This window comes from Ovis canadensis, chromosome 18 (genome assembly GCF_042477335.2).
Source record: "Ovis canadensis isolate MfBH-ARS-UI-01 breed Bighorn chromosome 18, ARS-UI_OviCan_v2, whole genome shotgun sequence".
NCBI lineage: Eukaryota > Metazoa > Chordata > Mammalia > Artiodactyla > Bovidae > Ovis > Ovis canadensis.
In genome coordinates, this window is record NC_091262.1 from 83,788,108 (window position 1) to 83,811,028 (window position 22,921).

General features: G+C 47.0%; 1 long non-coding RNA gene and 1 pseudogene across 1 annotated transcript; both read right to left on the bottom strand.

The window, feature by feature from the left end:
- Window positions 1–13,369: 13,369 nt before the first annotated feature.
- LOC138423436 (histone H3.3A-like) lies at window positions 13,370–19,973 on the bottom strand (annotated as a pseudogene).
- Window positions 19,974–21,618: 1,645 nt separating this feature from the next.
- On the bottom strand, window positions 21,619–22,114 carry LOC138423858 (uncharacterized). The gene is made up of 2 exons (XR_011250478.1): window positions 22,001–22,114; window positions 21,619–21,918 (listed from the first exon to the last, which is right to left on the bottom strand). It is a non-coding gene; the product is annotated as an uncharacterized lncRNA (long non-coding RNA).
- Between the last annotated feature and the right edge of the window lie 807 nt (window positions 22,115–22,921).

The following is a 22,921-nucleotide window of genomic DNA, read 5'->3' on the forward strand; positions in this document are numbered from 1 at the left end:
TCTTGCCTGGAAACTCCCACAGACAGAGAAGCCTGGTGGGCTGCAGTCCATGGGGACTGAATGGGTCAGACCCAACTGAGCACACACACACACACACACACACACACACACACACACACACACACACACAGGACAGACCTGTCAGCAGATCCAGGAATTCAAGGGAGGGCACTGAGCAGATGAAGCCTGGGTGACTCTCAGGGCTGGTGACGCTGTCCAGTATGACCTGGGATGGTGGACCCGCGATATTATGCCCTTGTCAAAAATGGCGGAGCTTGATGGCATAAAGGATGAAACTCAGTGCACACATGTAAAACATCATTTAGGAGGCCCTGAATCTCAGGATGACGTATAGACTGTAAAAAATGCCTGCTGACATCAAACCGCTTACAAGAGCATACTGAATGTGGTGGGACCTGTGGGAAATTTCCCAACATGTGGGGTCTGTTAGGGCGAGGGTGGAGGAGTGCTCCCTGGGGCTGAGCCTCGACAATGACCACGTGTCCACGTAGACAGTGCTGAGCGCTCAGAACACTGCATGTGCATACTGGGACCCGAGCCCTAGGTGCCAGGTGGCACGTGATGGGGACCAAGTTTCTCGGTGTTGCGTGGGCAGTTCCAGATGCCAGGAAGGAAGGCGAGAGAGGCCCGTGAAGCTCTGGGGTGGCGGTGGGTGCGCCAGTATGTTTGACAGTTCGGTCTAATGCCTGCAGAGAAGACCAGATCCAGAAACCCTGCTCGACCCGAGTGTGGCTGGTGCAGGACACTGTCGCACGTTTCCTTGCTCTGCTGCCAAGCAGCCAGAGTCAGCCCAGTTGCATGAGAACAACTATCCCTAAACTCCTGGTTTCTGATAACTTCTCACACCTGAAGAAAGAGAATTGCTCAGAGAAATGGCTAATTCCAGGGCTGGGAGAGGGAGCATGCAAGCCAACGCTGGGGCAGTCTGTGTGCAGTCCTGCAGCCTACGGAGTCTTCCAAGACACAAAACCACACGGGGGCTTCAAAGGGCTACAGGCACTGACCCCAGCGTTTCGCCAGCCCCCGGCTGCAAGGGGATGACTCGACGTGGACACTCATCACTGAACAGCAGAAGGTGAGCAGCCCAGTGAAGAATGGGTGAAGTCTGAACATGCCCCCAAAGATGGACAGCTGACACACGAGCACTTGGAAAGACCTTCCGCATCACAAGCCATCAGGGACTGCATGCTTAAAGGACCGTGAGGCACCACTGCACGGTTAGAATGGTTGGAACCCAGAACACAACACACCAGGTCCTGGCAATGACATAGAGCAAAAGGGGTGTTCACTCCTGGGCGGGGCTGCAAAAGGCTCAACCACCTGCAGACGTCTTAACACATCTGCACGGAGGTGAAGCTGGACTTCATGCGGGATGGCGCCGTGGCTCTGAGGCAAAGACTCGGGTCCACACAGAGACCTCACAGGGGCTCATGTCTGTAGAGCACACCGACGCTTGACCCCAGTGTTGATATTTCGCTTACAGAATGTTTACTGTATGGAACACACTCCTCTGAGAGAGTATTGTATGGAAAACATTCCTGTAACAGAGAACACACCCTTCTGACAGTGAACACACCTCTCTGACAGGGAACATACACACCTGTCACACACACACACACCTGTCACACAGACATACAGATACACAGACACACTTTCATACTCACACACACACACACAACTACACACATTCACACCCTCCTAGTTACATATACACACTCACACGCGCACACACACTCACTCATATATACACACACACCCAATCACACACATTCACACACTCAGATGCACACATAAACACCTTCATACTTACATATACACACTCACATGCACACACACACATACTCACTCAAATATACACACACACACCCAATCACACACTCATATTTACATATACACACTCACATGCACACACACACTCACGTATACACACCCACAAACATGCACACACGTACGCACCCACACACTCACATGCACACTGATTCATACTCTCACACACACTCACAGGCATATACACAAGTACTTCTCATGGCCTCACTGAGCTGTGTATTCCCAACAGGCCCCAATATTAAACATCACCAGTCCTTGTCCTGCCAGTTATGGTTTTCAGTGAAAAGAGAAGACTCTCTGAGTCTCCCCGGGGCCCTCCCCACATGCTCCTGGGCAGCAGCCCTGCACTGGGGTCCTGGGCAGCCCCTGCCTGGGTGCACAGGGCAGTCCTAGCAGTGTTTCTAGTCTGCTATCGAGTGGCTGTTTCTACCTTCAGAGTGTTCTTCTAGAGACAGCATGTTCTTTTAACCATCTCTAGAAATAGCCTCAATAAACACACACACTCTGTAGAGAGACCCCAAGGAAGGAGCTTGTGAGAACACCTGGACGTCGCCTCCCTGGGGCTGCAGGTGCACTGATGCAGTTGACACTCACAGTGAGTCCAGAGGCTCTCGAGGACGTGGGGCGCCTTCACCTCCTGGAGTCCCGTGGGCTCACATCATGTCACAGGATAGCGGCACGCAGAAGCATGGGGCTCGATGCCCAACCACCTACCATTCACTCCTGGGCTCACCTGTTCTTGCAGCACCTGGACCTTGCAGGGGCTCCACAGGAAGGTCCAGACAAGCCCCCCTGTCGGAAACCAGTGCATTCCCCCTGACACCTCAAAGCATCAATGCCTGAGGGGCCCCTAGTGCCCCCACCTGTGAGAGGAGACACCTGAGACATCAGGGGAGGATGAGGCAGAGGCCTTGTCAGCTGACTCAGGTGAGGCTGTCCTGAGGGAGTGCTCACCCAGGGAATGGGCGGTGAGCATGCTCAGTCACCTCAGTTGTGTCTGATGTTTTGAGACCCCACGGACTGTAGCCCACCAGACTCCTCTGTCCATGGGATTCTCCGGGCAGGAACACTGGAGTGGGTTGTCCCAACAGCACCCTGCAGAGAAGTTGGGCCAGCCGTGTGCGTGGCCCCTGGCAGGACATCTCTTCAGCAGGACGGCCTCGGGGTGCATCCATCCTCAGACTCCATCCTGCTCCTCACCGTCCCTCCTGACCACCTGCGCGAGGACCTCAGGACCTGGCGTCAGTGGGGAGACAGACCCACTGCAGAGTCAGCCACGCCTCCTGCAGCAGGACCCTGTGACAAACCTGCATACCCCTGTTCTGAGTCTCTGATGGAAACTTCGTAAATATTCCTGAGCACGTCAGATACCCAAGAGCAGGACGGGGATTCTGGCCAAGTCTGTCAGGCAGGAGAGAGCGGGTCTGAGGCCAGCAGTGAGGGGCTCCAAGCCTGGTCTCCAGCCGTGGGTACCAGAGCCTCAGCGCCCTGCCTCCTGGATGTTGTCTGGCTGTGGTCTCTGCACACTAGCTTCTCCTCCTCAAAGAGGCTGCACATCGTAGCTCTGCCAGGTCCCTGGGGGTCACGTGTGGGTAGGGGCTTCCTGCATTGTTGAGGCTGAACACCCATGACTCAGGGGAGCTGGGTCCGGGCTGTGAGCGTCGCCAGGGTCTCCCTCATTGGCACACCCTCCTTCTACTCCCTCCGGGGCTGCAGTGTGCTGGTCCAGACCCCTCTCTTAGCCGTGAGGTCTGCCCCCTCTGTAGGTCTGCAGTAGACAAGAGTTTCTGTTCACCTCCCAGGAGGAGCTGGGGGAAGAGCTCTTCCATGGAGGGTCTCCCTGATGAAACTTCTGGGTAAGTGTTAACATTTCTCAGTGTTGCCCTCCCCCTCGTCCGTCAGGTGTCCTGAAGGGATAAATATGAACACTCACCTTGAAGACCTGGATGTTTCTGGAGTTATATCCCACAAGCCGTGGAGTGTGGCCCCCAGGACCTCTCATCCTCACACTGGTAATTGCTGGTCCTGCAGGAATTGGTAGTAATTGCCCTGAAGGTGCTCCTCCTGAAGCTTCGCATCCATGGGGTAGTCTCAGCTGGACTGTGGTTGCCCATCTCTCTGGTTTTGCGCCGGGGAATGCCCTGCACTGTTAGGACTCTGTTAGGTCCAGGGAAAGTTTTGGTGTTTAGAATTTCCTTGCTTTAATGATGGAAATGACAGTTCCCACACACACTACCTCTTGATGCAAAGCCAGCAGGTACCAGCTGAGGTTGTCCTTGACCTGTGAGTTGAAGGAGGAATCGAATGTCACTAAGAGTCAGAGGAGCCTGGCAGACTCGACTAACATAGAGAGACAGGGATGCAGGGCGCAGCAGGCACTATTTTAGGCTCAGATTCCAAAGCTCTTCCAAAATGCTAGAATTCAGAAAGCACCGTGGTGAGGAGATTGTTACATCCTGGTGACCCAGTTCTAGTCAGAAGGCAGGACAAAGCACCTCACGGGGAACCCGGTTTCTGAGGTAATTTCAGAGATGCTGTCCCCCTTCTCCCAGCCCTTTTCCATGTCCCCATGTGACCAGGGAATGCAGTCATCACGTCCATACGTGAAGTGGGTCACCTGAGGGAGGGGCTGACATGTGGGTGTGCCATGTGGAAGGTTGTTCATTCTCTCCAGGTACCTGAACTGCTGACTTCCCCAAATCTGGGACCACCCACATTGGGCTCCTTGTTTCTTTGGCTTGTGATTTTTCTCATTGTTTGGGCTTCCCCCATAGATCAGTTCAGGCTTCCCTGATAGCATGCTCATGAAGAAAAGCTATGACCATCCTAGAGAGCACATTATAAAGCAGAGACTTTAGTTTGCTGCCAAATTCCGTCTAGTAAAGCTATGGTTTTTCCAGTAGTCGTGTATGTTTATGAGAGTTGAGCCATAAAGAAAGCTGAGCACTGAAGTATTGATGCTCTTGAACTGCTGTGTTGGAGTAGACTGTTAAGAGCCCTTGGATTGCAAGGAGATCAAACCAGTCTATCCTAAAAGAAATCTGTCCTGAATAGTCATTGGAAGGACTGATGTTGAAGCCGAAGCTCCAATATTTGGCCACCTGATTTGAAGAACTGACTCATTGGAAAAGGCCCTGAACTGGGAAAGACGGAAAACAGGAGGAAAAGGGGAGGCCAGAGGATGCCGTTTTTGGATGGCATCACCGACTGTATGGACATAATAAGCTTGAGAAAATTCTGGGAGTTGGAGATGGACAGGGAAGCCTGGCATGCTGCAGTCCATGGGGTTGTGAAGAGTCATCCATTGTCGAGCGACTGAACTCATAGGTCAGTGGTAAAGAATCATCCTGCAATATAGGATTCAATTCCTGGGACTGGAAGATCTGCTGGAGAAGGGATAGGCTACCCACTCCAGTACACTTGGGCTTCCCTTGTGGCTCAGCTGGTGAAGAATCTGCCTGCAGTTTGGGAGACCTGGGTTTGATCCCTTGGTTGGGAAGATCCCCTGGAGAAGGGAAATGCTACTCACTCTGGTATTCTTCCTTGGAGAATCCCATGGACTGTATCGTCCACAGGGCCACAAAGAGGTGGATACAACTGAGCAGCTTTCACTTTCTCAGACCAGTGAAGTGACTGGCATGCATACCTTAGGACAAAAGTGATTGATTTAAAATCACTAAGTTCCATGAGCTAAAGGTAGTGTTTGTTCCCTGAGACAGTCAGGAGGCATGGCTGAACACCAAGACGGTGCTCACAATGGCTTCTTTATTCATCAGGAATATTCCGTATATTCCATAGATGTATTGTGCTGTCTTGTTGAAAGACCTGTCCTCGTATAAACCTCTGGTGGTTCATACCTTAAAAAGAAAGCTGAGGATGTCAAGTAGGAATTGCTTATAGAGTAGAAGCCTTCCTTTAGTATGTGTCCTCTATCTGACGTAAAACCACCCAAATGACAGAAGCTACTGCACCTACGAGAGCCTGTGAGTTATGAGGGGAGGAATGCCCCTCGCGGTGCTCAGAGCACTGACTCCACACTCGGCGTTATTCATAGATTTCTCCATGGAAATTCAGTGGGACCCCCGCCCCAGGGTGATGTCGAAGCTGAGTCTGAGGACACCACAGACATAGATGCAGGAACACAGACGACACAACCTTTCCATCTTCCTGCGTCTCTGCGTGGTGTCAGCAGACTCAGCTTCTATCAGGCTGGCGTGGAGGTCCCGCTGAGTCTCCATGGAGAGGACTATGGCTGATGCTGTGAGACAGGTGTCAGTTCAGTTATCACCACCGAGATGGGTTCTTCCCTGGCTCTGGGTTTATACACCTCTGTGGTCTGAGTCCAGCGTGCACTTACGCTGCTGACCGCTGGCTAGCTCGTTCACTGGCCCTGCTGTGCTGAGCCCCACAGCTGAGTCACACAGAGCCTCTCCTGTGGACTTAGTGAGCTTACACCAAATGTCCCGAGAACGGGCCTAAGTGACAAGAGGAAGCAACCCTAAGAGACTGTGCCTCTCGTGCAGTGAGGATATGGTCCCCTATCCCAGCACACCATTCTGCCTCAGGGACTGAGGGGGTACTCCAGAGTCAGGAATGCAGAGAAGTTCCCAGATAACCTGCTACAAGGAGAGGAAGCCTCCTGACAGGGGACCAGCTGTCAATCACCATCTGCACCTGCTCCCGCAACACACAACTGTGTGCCCGCAGCACCAGCCGGTGGTCATGGAGCCCCCGGAGGGTGGCTGGTGTCTGGGCTCACACTGCCTTCCCCTCACTGTGTCTCTTGCCCAGCAACACACGGCCGTGTCCTCAGTGGTCACAGAGCTCAGCTGCAGGGAGAACTGGTTCTTGGGTGTCTCTGCAGATGGAGGCGTGGCTCTTGATGGAGGGGGTGTAGTAAGTGTCACCATCATCGGTGATGCATGCCGTCTGCTCTAGCCCCGTCCCTGGGGCCTGGCGAATCCAGTTCCCACTATAAGCACGTGATGGAGTAAGCAGAGACAGCGCACGTGAGGAGAGGGTCAGTGAGGGCTTCACCAGCTCTGGGCCCGACTGCTGCAGTGCATCTGGGACTGGACACCTGGGAAGGAGGGTCAGTCCCTGTCAGTGACCCGCAGTCACAGCCATCCCCACAGACCCAGGTCTGCACTGAGCCCCTCTCCCTGGGGAGCTGTCCCCAGGCAGAAGAGAAGACCCACAGCCCCATCTTCTGCACCACAACCCTGCCTTCCCTGACACCTCAGCCCTGTGGGAGGAGGGATGTGAGCTCCCTCAACCCAGGGGTGGACTGTACCCTGGAGCAGGAGGAGGAATTTCCATGTGGACTAGCCCTGTCCTTGTAAGTGGGGGATGGAGTGTGGCCACCATCCCTGTGGTCTCTCTGGGCCCCTGTGAAGTCTCTTCCCTTCAGCTCACTCAGTGTTAGAATTTGGTTCGGGGAGCACTTGGTTTATGAGCTCCACTGACATCACTTCATCTAGGGAGAGGACTGAAGACACATTACAGGAAGGCCCTGTCTTTTCATACAGATATTATTTTATCATGTGAATATTTCAGTTCAGTTCTGTCACTCAGTCGTGTCGGACTCTTTGCAACCCCATGGACCACAGCACGCCAGGCCTCCCTGGCGTCACCAACGTCACATCAGCAACTCCTGGGGTTTACCCAAACTCAACTGCATGGAGTCACTGATGCCATCCAACCATCTCATCCTCGGTCGTCGCTTTCTCCTCTCACCTTCAATCTTTCCCAGCCTCAGGATCTCTTGAAATGAGTCAGCTCTTAGCATCAGTTGGCCAAAGTATTGGAGTTTCAGCTTCAACTTCAGTCCTTCCAATGGATATTCAGGATTGATTTCCTTTAGGATGGACTAGGTGGATCCCCTTGCAGTTCAAGGGACTCTCAAGAGTCTTCTCCAACACCACAGTTCAAAAGCATCATTTCTTTGGGGCTCGGATTTCTCTGCAGTCCAACTCTCACATCTATACATGGCTACTGGAAACACCATAGCCTTGACTAGACAGACCTTTATTGGCAAAGTAATGTCTCTGCTTTTTAATATGCTGTCTAGATTGGTCATAACTTTTCTCTTTTTTAATTTTTATTTTTACTTTATTTTACTTTAGAATACTGTATTGGGTTTGCCATACATTGACATCAATCCGCCACGGGTGTACATGAGTTCCCAATCCTGAACCCCCCTGCCACCTCCCTCCCCATATCATCTCTCTGGATCATCCCCGTGCACCAGCCCCAAGCATCTTGTATCCTGTATCAAACATAGACTGGCAATTCGTTTCTTACATGATAGTATACATGTTTCAATGCCATTCTCCCAAATCATCCCACCCTCTCCCTCTCCCTCAGAGTCCGAAAGTCCATTCTATACGTCTGTGTTTCTTTTGCTGTCTCGTATACAGGGTTACCATTACCATCTTTCTAAATTCCATATATATGTGTCAGTATACTGTATTGGTGTTTTTCTTTCTGGCTTGCTTCACTCTGTATAATGGACTCTAATTTCATCCACCTCATTAGAACTGATTCAAATGTATTCTTTTTAATGGCTGAGTAATACTTCATTGTGTATATGTACCACAGCTTTTTTATCCATTCATCTGCTGATGGACATCTAGGTTGTTTCCATGTCCTGGCTATGATAAACAGTGCTGTGATGAACATTGGGGTACACGTGTCTCTTTCAATTCTGATTTCCTCAGTGTGTATGCCCAGCAGTGGGATTGCTGGGTCATGCTGCTGCTGCTGCTGCTAAGTCGCTTCAGTCGTGTCCGACTGTGGGACGCCATAGATGGCAGCCCACCAGGCTCCCCGATCCCTGGGTTTCTCCAGGCAAGAACAGTGGAGTGGGTTGCCATTTCCTTCTCCAATGCATGAAAGTGAAAAGTGAAAGTGATGTTGCTCAGTCGAGTCCAACCCTTAGTGACTCCATGGACTGCAGCCTACCAGGCTCCTCCGTCCATGGGATTTTCCAGGCAAGAGTACTGGAGTGGGATGCCATTGCCTTCTCCGTGCTTGGTCATAAGGCAGTTCTCTTTGCAATTTTCTAAGGAATCTCCACACTGTTCTCCATAGTGGCTCTACTAGTTTGCATTCCCACCAACAGTGTAAGAGGGTTCCCTTTTCTCCACACCCTCTCCAGCATTTATAGCTTGTAGACTTTTGGATCGCAGCCATTCTGACTGGTGTGAAATGCTACCTCATTGTGGTCTTGATTTGCATTTCTCTGATAATGAGTGATGGTGAGCATCTTTTCATGTGTTTGTTAGCCATCCATATGTCTTCTTTGTAGAAACGTCTATTTAGTTCTTTGGCCCTTTGTTTGATTGGGTCGTTTATTTTTCTGGAATTGAGCTGCATAAGTTGCTTGTATATTTTTGAGATTAGTTGTTTGTCAGTTGCTTCATTTGTTATTATTTTCTCCCATTCAGAAGGCTGTCTTTTCACCTTGCTTATAGTTTCCTTTGTTGTGCAGAAGCTTTTAATGTTCCTTAGATGCCATTTGTTCATTTTAGCTTTTATTTCCAGTTTTCTGAGAGGTGGATCATAGATTTATGTCAGAGAGTGCAATTTATGTCGGAGAGTGTTTTGCCTATGTTCTCCTGTAGGAGTTTTATAGTTTCTGGTCTTATGTTTAGATCTTTAATCCATTTTGAGTTTATTTTTGTGTATGGTATTAGAAAGTGTTCTAGTTTCATTCTTTTACAAGTGGTTGACCAGTTTTCCCAGCACCACTTGTTAAAGAGATTGTCTTTAATCCATTGTATATTCTTGCCTCCTTTGTCGAAGATAAGGTGTCCATAGTTGTGTGGGTTTATCTTTGGGCTTTCTACTTTGTTCCATTGATCTGTATTTCTGTCTTTGAGCCAGTACCATACTGTCTTGATGACTGTGGCTTTGTAGTAGAGCCTGAAGTCAGGCAGGTTGATTCCTCCAGTTCCATTCTTCTTTCTCAAGATTGCTTTGGCTATTCGAGGTTTTTTGTATTTCCATACAAATCTTGAAATTATTTGTTCTAGCTCTGTGAAAAATACCACTGGTAGCTTGATAGGGATAGCATTGAATCCGTAGATTGCTTTGGGTAGTATATTCATTTTCACTATACAGATTCTTCTGATCCATGAACATGGTATATTTCTCCATCTCTTAGTGTCCTCTTTGATTTCTTTCATCAGTGTTTTATAGTTTTCTATATGGAGGTCTTTAGTTTCTTTAGGTAGATATATTCCTAAGTATTTTATTCTTTTCGTGGCAATGGTGAATGGAATTGTTTCTTTAATTTCTTTTTCTTCTTTGTCATTATTAGTGTATAGGAATGCAAGGGATTTCTGTGTGTTGATTTTATATCCTGCATGTTTACTATATTCATTGATTAGCTCTAGTAATTTTCTGGTGGAGTCTTTAGGGTTTTCTATGTAGAGGATCATGTCATCTGCAAACAGTGAGAGTTTTACTTCTTCTTTTCCAATCTGGATTCCTTTCATTTCTTTTTCTGCTCTGATTGCTGTGGCCAAAACTTCCAGAACTATGTTGAATAGTAGCAGTGGAAGTGGGCACCCTCGTCTTGTTCCTGACTTTAGGGGAAATGCTTTCAATTTTTCACCATTGAGGATAATGTTTGCTGTGGGTTTGTCATATATAGCTTTTATTATGTTGAGGTATGTTCCTTCTCTTCCTGCCTTCTGGAGAGTTTAAATCATAAATGGATGTTGAATTTTGTCAAAGGCCTTCTCTGCATCTGTTGAGATAATCATATGGCTTTTATTTTTCAATTTGTTAATGTGGTGAATTACATTGACTGATTTGCGGATACTGAAGAATCCTTGCATCCCTGGGATAAAGCCCACTTGGTCATGGTGTATGATCTTTTTAATGTGTTGTTGGATTCTGATTGCTAGGATTTTGTTAAGGATTTTTGCATCTATGTTCATCAGTGATATTGGCCTGTAGTTTTCTTTTTTTGTGGCATCTTTGTCAGGTTTTGGTATTAGGGTGATGGAGGCCTCATAGAATGAGTTTGAAAGTTTACCTTCCTCTGCAATTTTCTGGAAGAGTTTGAGTAGGATAGGTGTTAGCTCTTCTCTAAATTTTCGGTAGCATTCAGCTGTGAAGCCGTCTGGACCTGGGCCTTTGTTTGCTGGAAGAGTTTTGATTACACTTTCAACTTCTGTGCTTGTGATGGGTCTGTTAAGATTTTCTATTTCTTCCTGGTTCAGTTGTGGAAAGTTGTACTTTTCTAAGAATTTGTCCTTTTCTTCCACGTTGTCCATTTTATTGGCATAGAACTGCTGATAGTAGTCTCTTATGATCCTTTGTATTTCTGTGTTATCTGTTGTGATCTCTCCATTTTCATTTCTAATTTTATTGATCTGATTTTTCTCTCTTTGTTTCTTGATGAGTCTGGCTAATGGTTTGTCAATTTTATTTATCCTTTCAAAGAACCAGCTTTTGGCTTTGTTGATTTTTGCTATGGTCTCTTTTGTTTCTTTTGCATTTATTTCTGCCCTAATTTTTAAGATTTCTTTCCTTCTACTAACTCTGGGGTTCTCCATTTCTTCCTTTTCTAGTTGCTTTAGGTGTAGAGTTAGGTTATTTATTTGACTTTTTTCTTGTTTCTTGAGGTATGCCTGTATTGCTATGAACTTTCCTCTTAGCACTGCTTACATAGTGTCCCACAGGTTTTGGGTTGTTGTGTTTTCATTTTCCTTCATTTCTATGCATATTTTGATTTCTTCTGTGATTTGTTGGTTATTCAGAAGTGTGTTGTTCAGCTTCCATATCTTGTAATTTTTAATAGTTTTTCTCCTGTAATTGAGATCTAATCTTAATGCATTATGGTCAGAAAAGATGCTTGGAATGATTTCGATTCTTTTGAATTTATCAAGGTTAGATTTATGGCCCAGGATGTGATCTATCCTGGAAAAGGTTCTGTGAGCACTTGAGAAAAAGGTGAAATTCATTGTTTTGGGGCGAAATGTCCTATAGATATCAATTAGGCCTAACTGGTCTATTGTATCATTTAAAGTTTGTGTTTCCTTGTTAATTTTCTGTTTAGTTGATCTGTCCATGTGTGTGAGTGGGGTATTAAGGTCTCCCACTATTGTTGTGTTATTGTTAATTTCCCCTTTCATACTTGTTAGCATTGGTCTTACATATTGTGGTGCTCCTATGTTGGGTGCATATATATTTATAATTGTTATATCTTCTTCTTGGATTGATCCTTTGATCATTATGCAGTGGCCTTCTTTGTCTCATCTCACAGCCTTTGTCTTAAAGTCTATTTTAATAGGATATGAGTATTGCTACTCCTGCTTTCTTTTGGTCTCTATTTGCGTGGAATATCTTTTTCCAGCCCTTCACTTTCAGTCTGTGTGTCCCTTGTTTTGAGGTGGGTCTCTTGTAGGCAGCATATATAGGGATCTTGTTTTTGTATCCATTCAGCCAGTCTTTGCCTTTTGGTTGGGGCACTCAACCCACTTACATTTGAGGTAATTATTGATAAGTATGATCCCATTGCCATTTACTTTATTGTTTTGGGTTAGAGTTTATACACCCTTTCTGTGTTTCCTGTCTAGAGAAGATCCTTTAGCATTCGTTGTAGAGCTGGTTTGGTGGTGCTGAATTCTCTCAGCTTTTGCTTGTCTGTAAAGCTCTTGATTTCTCCTTCATATTTGAATGAGATCCTTGCTGGGTACAGTCATCTGGGCTGTAGGTTAATTTTTTTCATCACTTGAATATGTCTTGCCATTCCCTCCTGGCCTGAAGCATTTCTATGGAAAGATCAGCTGTTATCCTTATGGGAATCCCCTTGTGTGCTATTAGTGTTTTTCCCTTGCTGCTCTTAATATTGGTTCTTTGTGTTTGCTCTTTGTTAATTTGAATAATATGTGTCTTGGGGTGTTTCGCCTTGGGTTTATCCTGTTTGGGACTCTCTGGGTTTCCTGGATTTGGGTGATTATTTCCTTCCCCATTTTAGGGAAGTTTTCAACTATTATCTCCTCAAGTATTTTCTCATGGCCTTTCTTTCTGTCTTCTTCTGGGAATCCTATGATTCGAAAGTTGGAGGGTTTCATATTGTCCTGGAGGTCTCTGAGATTGTCCTCATTTCTTTTAATTCATTTTTCGTTTTTCCTCTCTGATTCATTTATTTCTACCATTCTATCTTCTATTTCACTAATCCTATCTTCTGCCTCCATTATTCTACTGTTTGTTGCCCCCAGAGTGTTTCTGATCTCATTTTTTGCATTATTCATTATATATTGATTCTCTTTTAAATTTCTTCTAGGACCTTGTTAAACCTTTCTTGCATCTTCTCAATCCTTGTCTCCAGGCTATTTATCTGTTATTCCGTTTTTTTTTTAAGTTTAATGTATTTTAATAGAAAACTTACAGGAATAGCACAGAAGACAGACAACATTAAAAACATGTGCTTGCATATAGGACAACTCAGTTAGAAAAGTGAATGGATGGAATCTACCGCATGATCAAAATGCTACAAACACCATTTAGTTGCAGTCAATAAGAAATTTACTTGTTTTAAAAAAATCCAAATGCTGGCATTGTCCAGAAAAATTTAACAGGTTTATTTATAATTTTTTAAAGTTAAACTGCTGAAACTTGTTCACTGAAACATTTTGACTTTCACTAATGCTTCATGTCCCCGCATTTATATTAAAAATTCACACACAAATGAAAATGGAAAAACTGCCAATACCTGATTTCTGTCCCCTATTTTCCACTTGCAATCATATACTTAGGTACCTTTTGACCCCATGGAAAAAAAAATATCTAGCGTTCAGAACTACCAATAACAGGAAGAAGAGATTTTTTTTTTTAAAGAATGAAATGTTTCCCATCATAGTGGATTCTTAAACACGTTCTCCACGTATGCAGCGTGCTAGCTGGATGTCTTTTGGCATAATTGTTACACGTTTGGCATGGATAGCACACAGGCTGGTGTCTTCAAAAAGGCCAACCAGATAGGCCTCACTTGCCTCCTGCAAAGCACCAGTAGCTGCACTCTGGAAGCGCAGATCGGTTTTGAAGTCCTGAGCAATTTCCCGCACCAGACGCTGGAAGGGAAGTTTGCGAATCAGAAGTTCAGTGGACTTCTGATAAAGTCTAATTTCACGGAGTGCCACAGTACCAGGCCTGTAACGATGAGGTTTCTTCACCCCTCCAGTAGAGGGCGCACTCTTGCGAGTGGCTTTTGTAGCGAGTTGCTTCCTCGGTGCTTTACCACCGGTCGATTTGCGGGCAGTCTGCTTTGTACGAGCCTTGGTATAGAGACCTCCTTACTTACCCCCGTTCTCCTTCGGCTGGAGCTTGGCGAGCTAGAGGCGGCGCTGGCGTTGGAGAGCGACGGCGGCGCGGCGGCGGCTGCGAACACTGTTATTCCGTTTTGATTTCAAGGTTTTGGATCATTTTCACTATCATTACTTGGAATTCTTTCTCAGCTAGATTCCCTATCTCCTCCTCTTTTGTTTGGTTTGGTGGGCATTTCTCCTGTTCCTTTTCCTCCTGGGTATTCCTCTGTCTCTTCGTCTTGGTTATATTGCTGCGTTTGGGGTGGCCTTTCTGGATTCTGGGAATTTGTGGAGTTCTCTTTATTATGGAGTTTCCTCACTGCGGGTAGGGTTGTATCCGTGGTTTTTCAAGGTTTTTTGGTTAGGGAAGCTTGTGTCAGAGTTCTGGTGGGAGGAGCTGGATTCTTCTCTCTGGAGTGCAATGAAGTGTCCAGTAATGAGTTATGAGACATCAATGGTTTTGGAGTAACTTAGAGCTGCCTGTATATTGAAGCTCAGGGGTGTGTTCCTGTGTTGCTGGAGAATTTGCGTGGTATGTCTTGCTCTGGAACTTGTTGGCCCTTGGGTGGTGCTTGGTTTCAGTGTAGGTATGGAGGTGTTTGATGAGCTCCTATCGATTAATGTTCCCTGGAGTCAGGAGTTCTCTGATGTTCTCAGGATTTGGACTTAAGCCTCCTGCTTCTGGCTTTCAGTTTTATTTTTACAGTAGCCTCAAGACTTCTCCATCTATACAGCACTGATGATAAAACATCTAGGTTAAAGATGAAAAGTTTCTCCACATTGAGGGACACCCAGAGAGGTTCACTGAGTTACATGGAGAAGAGAAGAGGGAGGAGATAGTTAGAGGTGACTGGAATGAGATGAGGTGGGATCAAAAGAGGAGAGAGCAAGCTAGCCAGTAATCACGTCCGTATGGGTGCTCCACAGTCTGGACCGCTCAGAGATGTTCACGGAGTTATACAGGGAAGAGGAGAGGGAGGAAGTAGACAGAGGTGGCCAGGAGGGTAAAAGAGGGGAATGAAAAGGAGAGAGAGCGATCCGGCCAGTAACCAGTTCCTTAAGTGTTCTCTACCATCTGGAACACACAGAGATTCACAGAGTTGGGTAGAGAAGAGAAGGGGGAGGGAGGAGACAGAGGCCTCCTGGTGGAGAAAAAGGAGAGTCCAAAGGAGGAGAGATGGTCAAGCCAGTAATCTCACTCTCAGGTAAAATTGGGTACTGAAGATTGGGTTTTTAAATGTACAAAATTGACAACAAATACCAAAAAGCAAAGATGAAAAATCTAGAGTAGAGGTTGGTTTTTCAAAAATACAATATTAAAGAAAAGAAGAAGAAGAAGAAGACAGAAAAAGAAAGTCATGAGAATTATTAAAACACAACACCAACCACAAAAAATGTATATAAACAGTGTTTGCCTTAGAAGTAAGGTCTTTTTTTTGAAAAGTAATAGTAGGTTATAAAAATTAAAATTAAAGGAGAAACAGAGGACCTAAAAATTTAAAAAGTTAAAAAAAAAGAAGAAGAAAAAGAAAAGAAAAAACAATCAAACAACATCAACGAAAAAGAAAAAAGAGAATGGTCGTAAAAATGGTAAAGATCTATCTGGGAGTTTCTCTGGTGTTGTGGGCAGTGTGGGGTCCCGTCCAAGGCAGTTCCCTCTGTTTAGCTTCTTCTGTTTGCTGGTCTCTTCAGTGTCTGATATCCACCCTGACACAAGGGGGCGGTGGTGGACACTTTTTTGTTGTTGTTGTAGGGCTCACTTGTTGAGTCGGGCTGTGGGGAGGGAGGGATGCTGCACACAAATAAGCCTGGCGTGTGATCGCAGTGTCTCAGCCCCGCTGGGCCTGCCCCTGCACACGGCGCACACCGCTCAGGCTCTGCGTTGCTCTGCCGGGAACCGTCTGAGGCTGGCCCAAGGCTGCATGCACCTCCCTGGTCTAAGCCGCTCAGGCTGGGCTCTCAGGTAGCCCTCAGAGGCGCAGATTTGGTTGGGCCTGCGTTTTGTGCCCTTCCCAGGATCGAGTAGCTCAGGTGTTTGGTGAGCACGGTCCCTGCGACTTATCACCTTTCCCGGCCCTGCTGCTCAGTTTTCTGGGTGTACCGCTGGCGTCCCTTCTCAGGCAGATGGTGACTGTCCAGAACCCCAAGAAGTCTTAGTTAGCAGAAAAGCCTGCTTGCAGTTTGGTAGATGATGTCTCTCTAGGGTTGTGATTGTCCCCTTCCAGCCCTTACGGCTCTGGCTGCCTGTCACCAGAGGGGGATGGTCTGCAGCCGGCTGTTTCTGTTCCGTCCTTTGTTCTGTGCGCGGTCCTGGTGGTGTCTTATCTTAGAGCTTTTCATGTGGTAGCTATCCCACAGTCTGGTTTGCTCGCCCAAGTTAGTTCGCTCTGGTTATGCTCGCGGCATTCCGGCCCGATTCTTAAAAAGCACTTCAGCCCGAGCCTCCCTGCCCAGCCCCCGCTTGCTAGTGGTGGATGCAGGCGTCTGCGCTGCTTCTCCACTGGGGGAGTTACCGTTGGGCTCATAATCTGTTGGTTTTAATTATTTATTGATTTTTCTTCCCAGTTATGTGACCCACTGTGCTTCCAAGGCTCGCCACAGACTTGGCAGCGAGAGTGTTTCCTGGTGTTTGGAAACTTCTCTCTTCTTAAGACTCCCTTCCTGGGACAGGACTCCCTTCCCGGGACGGAGCTCCCTCCCTACCTCCTTTGTCTCTTTTTTCATCTTTTATATTTTTTCCTACCTGTTTTTGAAGACAATCATCTGCTTTTCTGGGTGCCTGATGTCCTCTGCCAGCATTAAGAAGTTGTTCTGTGGAATTTACTCAGCGTTGAAATGTTCTTTTCATGAATTTGTGAGGGAGAAAGTGGGCTCCCCGTCCTATTCCTCCGCCATCTTAGGACCGCCCCGCGGTCATAACTTTTCTTCCAAGGGGGAAGCGTCTTTTTATTTCATGGATGCAGTCACCATCTGCAGTGGGTTTGGAGCCCCCAGAATAAAGTCTCTCACTGCTTCCCCTGTTTCCCCATTTATTTGCCATGAAGTGATGGGTCCAGATGCCATGACCTTAGTTTTCTGATTATTGAGTTTTATGCCAACTTTTCACTCTCCTCTTTCACTTTCATCAAGAGGCTTCTTAGTTCTTCTTCACTTTCTGCCGTAAGGGTTGTGTCATCTGCATATCTGTGGTTATCAATATTTCTTTCGGCAATCTTGATTCCAGCTTGTGCTTCATCCAGCCCAGTGTTTCTCATGATGTCCTCTGTATAAGTTAAATAAGCAGGGTGACAATATACAGCCTTGACGGCCTCCTTTCCCTATTTGGAACCAGTATGTTCCATGTCCAGTTCTAACTGTTGCTTTCTGACCTTCATACAGATTTCTCAAGAGACAGGACAGGTGGTCTGGTATTCCCATCTCTTTCAGAATTTTCCACAGTTTATTGTGACCCACACAGTTAAAGGCTTTGGCATAGTCAATAAAGCAGAAATAGATTTTTTCTGGATCTCTCTTGCTTTTTTGATGATCCAGCAGATGTTGGCAATTTGATCTCTGGTCCTCTGCCTTTTCTAAAACCAACTTGAAGATCTGGAAAATCTCGGTTCACGTATTGTTCAAGCCTACTTGGAGAATTTTGAGCATTACTTTGCTAGCATTTGAGATGAATGCATTCTTTGGCATTCTTTGACATTCTTTGCCTTTCTTGGGGACTGGAATGAAAACTGAGTTTTCCAGTCCTGTGGCCCCTGCTGAATTTTCCAAATTTGCTGTCATCTTGAGTGCAAACTTTCACAGCACCATCTTTTAGGATTTGAAATAGCTCAGCTGGAATTCCATCACCTCCACCAGCTTTGTTCCTAGTGATGCTTCCTAAGGCCCGCTTGACTTCCCTTTCTAGGATGTCTGGCTCTAGATGAGTGATTATACCATCGTGATTATCTGGGTCGTGAAGACCTTTTTTGTACAGTTCTTTGTATTCTTGCCACCTCTTCTTAATATCTTTTGCTTCTTAATATCATTTCTGTCCTTCTTGAGCCCATCTTTGCATGGAATGTTCCCTTGGTATCACTAGTTTTCTTGAACAGATCTCTAGTCTTTCCCATTCTACTGTTTTCCTCTAATTCTTTGCATTGATCTCTGAGGAAAGCTTTCTTCTCTCTCCTTGCTATTCCTTGAAACTCTGCATTCAAATGGGGATATCTTCCCATTTCCCTTTGCTTTGGCATCTCTTCTTTTCACAGCTATTTGTAAGGCCTCCTCAGACAACCATTTTGCTTTCTTGCATTTATTTTTTCTTGGGGATGGTGTTGCTCCCTGTCCCCTTACAATGTCACAAATCTCAGTCCATAGTTCATCAGGCACTCTGTCTGTCGGATCTAGTCCCTTAAATCTATTTCTCACTTCCACTGCATAATTGTAAGGGATTTAAGTCATGCCTGAATGGTATCCGGTCCCATCACTTCATGGGAAATAGATGGGGAAACAGTGGAAACAGTGCCAGACTTTATAAATCTCCATAAATCTCCATTTTACCATCTGTATTTGGAAGTGAACCAAGTTTCCAAGGCTACCTCCAGTAACAAAAATTGAGATCTGAATCCCACTTTGAAAAATAGTATTTATATTTGAGACATCAACGTCAAGGTCACATGCCCAGAAGTACCAATCTTGCCTGAATGAAACTTTGTGAGAAAGATATTTCCTATTTAAAGTTAGCTTGCAGCAATGGGTGCTTAGAGACACTAGCCTGTGCTTGAGGACTACACACGGGGTCGTTTTAAAGGGGAACATTGTCAACTAAGGAGCACTAAAATGTGAAACTATGTCAGTAAAGTGAACGTGAAGGAGACTGATTTACATGATTGGATGAAACATGAGGGAATGGACTTGACTGCCCTCAAGTAGAAATATGCGTGTGTTGGATGATTTAAAGACAGTCCACATTGCAAATGTCCATAATGACCGTGAAATGATGGTGTATGTCTCATGATGCTAATAATAGCTAAAAAGAAGGTGAACTAGCAAATGAGGAATCTGAATACTGAGGATGTTTGAATACGCAGTATTGGGTCTCTCTGCACCAGCACCTATAACACTGGACACTGCAGAATTCTACCTGTTTGTGCAGTTTCACTGAAAGAAGGAGAGGGAGTCTCTTCCTTCCACATGTACAAAAAAAACAAGAAAAATTGCAGCAACTGAAAATCTCCTGTGTCTTCTCAGAACATTCATACATTTCAAGAATCAGACTCACCAAGAAAATGGGGATGGGCCTCAGGGGTATGCTGAGATCCATTGAGGAGAAGAAACATAAACCCAGAAATTATCCTTAAATCTTGAGTATTAAATATGCATGTAAATATCCATCCTACTTCAACAGAAAATCAAAACTGCAAAACACATGTAGGTTCCCTCAGTATGTCGAGTGTGACATAAAGGCCAGCAGTGAGACGTTAGGACACAGAGGAGGGTCTCTGGTGGGCTCCTGGGCAGGAAGAGGGAAGCACAGGCTCTCCCAGGAATCCCCTCCAGCCCCGGGGCACCTGCTCCTGGGCCCAGCCCTATGCTCGTGTGTCCACAAGCCCCCTGGTGGTTGCCGGGCCCCACGGAGGGTGGCTAGTGTCTGAGCTCACACTGACACCCCTCACTGTCTCTTGCACAGTAATACACAACTGTGTCCACAGAGGTCACAGAGCTCAGCTGCAGGGAGAACTGGATCTTGGACGTGTCCCTGGAGATGGAGGTGTGGCTCTTGATGGAGGGGCTGTTGTGAGTGTCACCATTATAATATATGCTTCCCATCCACTCTAGCCCCTTCCCTGGGGCCTGGTGGATCCAGCTCCCTCCATAACCACGTGATGGAGTAACCAGAGGCAGCACATGTGAGGGAGACGGTCTGTGAGGGCTTCAGCAGGTCAGGGCCCGACTCCTGCACCTTCACCTGGGACAGGACACCCGGGGACAGGAAGACTCAAACCCAGTCAGTCACCAGCTGGCACAATAATCCCCACAGATGAGTGTCTGATGCCTGAGCCCTTCCCCTTGGGGAACTTGCACCAGGCAGAGGAGAAGACCCCACAGCCCCAGCTTCTACACAGCAGCTCTGCCTTCAGTGAGGCCTCCATCCTGTGTGAGCAGAGAGGGCTGAGCTCCCACAGCCCAGGGGTGGGTTTTACCCTGGAGCTTGAAGAGGCATGTGCACTGAGGAGCTCTTTCCCTGTGAGTCCAGAGAGGCTGTGGTCACACTCACCCTGGTCACCCCAGGATCCCCATGGGCGCCTTCTGAATGTTCATGGTGGTGAGCAAGGGAGGGAAAGCAGTGTGTCTACCAGAGGCTTGGAACCAGATCCCAGGCAGGTCCCCCTTTCTGAGCCCAGGGTCCCCGTCCTGATGGCCCCTCCCCTGCCCCGTGCCCATGTCAGCTCAGCCCCTCGCCCTCTCAGTCCTTGGGTCTTTCCTCAGGGCTGAGCCCAGCACAGCTCCTGCTTCCTGTCCCTGTGCCAGTGATGGTCACTGTGATGGGAGAGAGGACACGTGGTGGTGGGCTCCACGTTGACCCCACGGACAAATCCACCTGAGGACCTCTGTATCTCCCCTTATGAATGATCCAGACATAAGCTCAGAATGAGTGTGGACTTCAGAGAGGTTGAGGCGAGATGGCATCACCCTGATTGCCCTCACCGGGAATGTGTGTGTTGAGTGACTCAGTGAACCGGCCATACTGTCAATGTCTGTATAAGGACACAAGGTGACAGTGTTTATGTTAAGACGCTAATGAAAGCGAGCGTGTAGGTGAGTTTGCAGTACAGAATCTGTGAATGACGAGAATCATCGCATGTGCAGCACTGGGACCTCTGACGCCAGAGCCTTTCACACTGCTCGCTCCAGATTCTAAGTGTGCAGTTGCACAGGCAGAAGGAGGTTGGGTCTCTTCCTTCCTCATGTACAAAAAGGAAACAAAGAATAAAACGTTTTAATATCTTATATTTCCTTCAGGAGTTAACCGTTTTGAAATTAACGAGAGTCAAGTGTTTTACTGAGTTCCTTAGATTGAAGAAAAATAAAGGAGAAAAAATTTTAGCTGTTGAGTATCGTGTGTGTGTGTGTGTGTGTGTGTTTGCATAAAGCTGTCTTTTGATTCAAGGAAAATTTTAAATAGATATAAACACACAGTTGTCTGAGAGTGACTTAAACCATAACAATGAAACACCAGGACACAGAAGAGGGTCTTGGTGCAGCTGCTGGGCATGAGGAGGAAAGAGAATCTCTAGGAGAATTCCCTCCCCCCCCCCCCCCCCCCCGCAGGCCTCCCACCACCCAAGGCTTCTTCTGCACCTGCTCCTGGGCGCTGCTCTGTACTGAGTCCTGAGCGCCCCCTGGTGGGCACGGGCCCCTATGCAGGGAGGTTTTTGTCTGGGCTCACACTGACTTCCCCTCACTGTGTCTCTTGCACAGTAGTACACGGCCGTGTCCTCAGTTGTCACGCTGCTCAGTGACAGGGAGACTTGGCTCTTGGAGGTGTCCCTGGTGATGCTGAGCCGGGATTTCAGGGCCGGGTTATAGTATGTACTTTTACCACTATTTATGATACCAAGCCACTCCAGCGCCTTTCCTGGAGCCTGGCGGACCCAGCCTACACCATAGCTGGTTAATGAGAATCCAGAGACCGTGCAGGTGAGGGAGAGGGTCTGTGAGGGCTTCACCAGGCTGGGTCCCGACTCCTGCAGCCGCACCTGGGACAGGACCCCTGTGGACAGAGAGAAGCACGGTGACCCATGGGCTCAGATGCAGCTTCCCCACGTGCCCATGTCTGATCCAGAGACACTCACCTCTGGGGGCTGAGAGCACAAAGAGGAGGGTCCACAGTGGGTTCATTTTGGAGCAGATGAGAGTCACCACTCCTGGAGATCTCTTCAAGCCTGAGGAGGAACCTGAATTTAAGTGAGCTGGTGCTTTGTTTCTACGCTGTGACCTGAGTGGATATTTGCATATGGGAGGGACCTCTGTATAAAAAGCAGAAAGCAGTGAATAGAGGTCCTGCCTCTGGGGCTCCCCTGTGAGGGGGGTGCTGACTGTGCCCTCAGAGAACTCAGCCCCTCCTCGGGTCCCTATCCCCATGACAAGAAGACTGTTGTGGGATGAAATGATGATGGAGGGCTGGTCAGGAAAATAATGCTTTCGGGGAACAAAGGCAGATTTGGGGAAGAGACTTTAATCTCATGAACCTGTTTGCCTTTACTCAAAAAATGCCCAGCACACATTCAGGTACCAGCCATTTGTTAGACACAAACACTTATTTTATTTTAGTTTTTTATTTTCTGATTAGCTGGTGTTTACTTACTCTATGCAAACTCAGAGAAAAATATACATATAATAATCACATTGAATTCAAATGGAGTTGAGTAACATTTAATGTCTATCAGAATTACCAAAGCATGTATATTTTCCTTTGGTTTCTTGACTATTTGTTCATCTTGAGTAGCTTAAATAACCTCAAGAATCACTCTAGGGGAGGTTAGTTCATAGTAATTAAAAACAGCATTAATTTTGTGGACGAAGTAGACATTTCTGCTGACCTGCTCGTCTTCCCAGCACCGCTGACTTGCCCGGCAGCCTGCATTTTCCTGTGCACAGCTAAGTGTCTGCAGGAACTCGTGACGCCCAGCATCTCTCCCTGAGGGTGGACACTGAGGACCCCAAGTCTCCTGAGGACTGAGGACTGAGGACAGGCAGCTCCTGGAGCCCCTTAG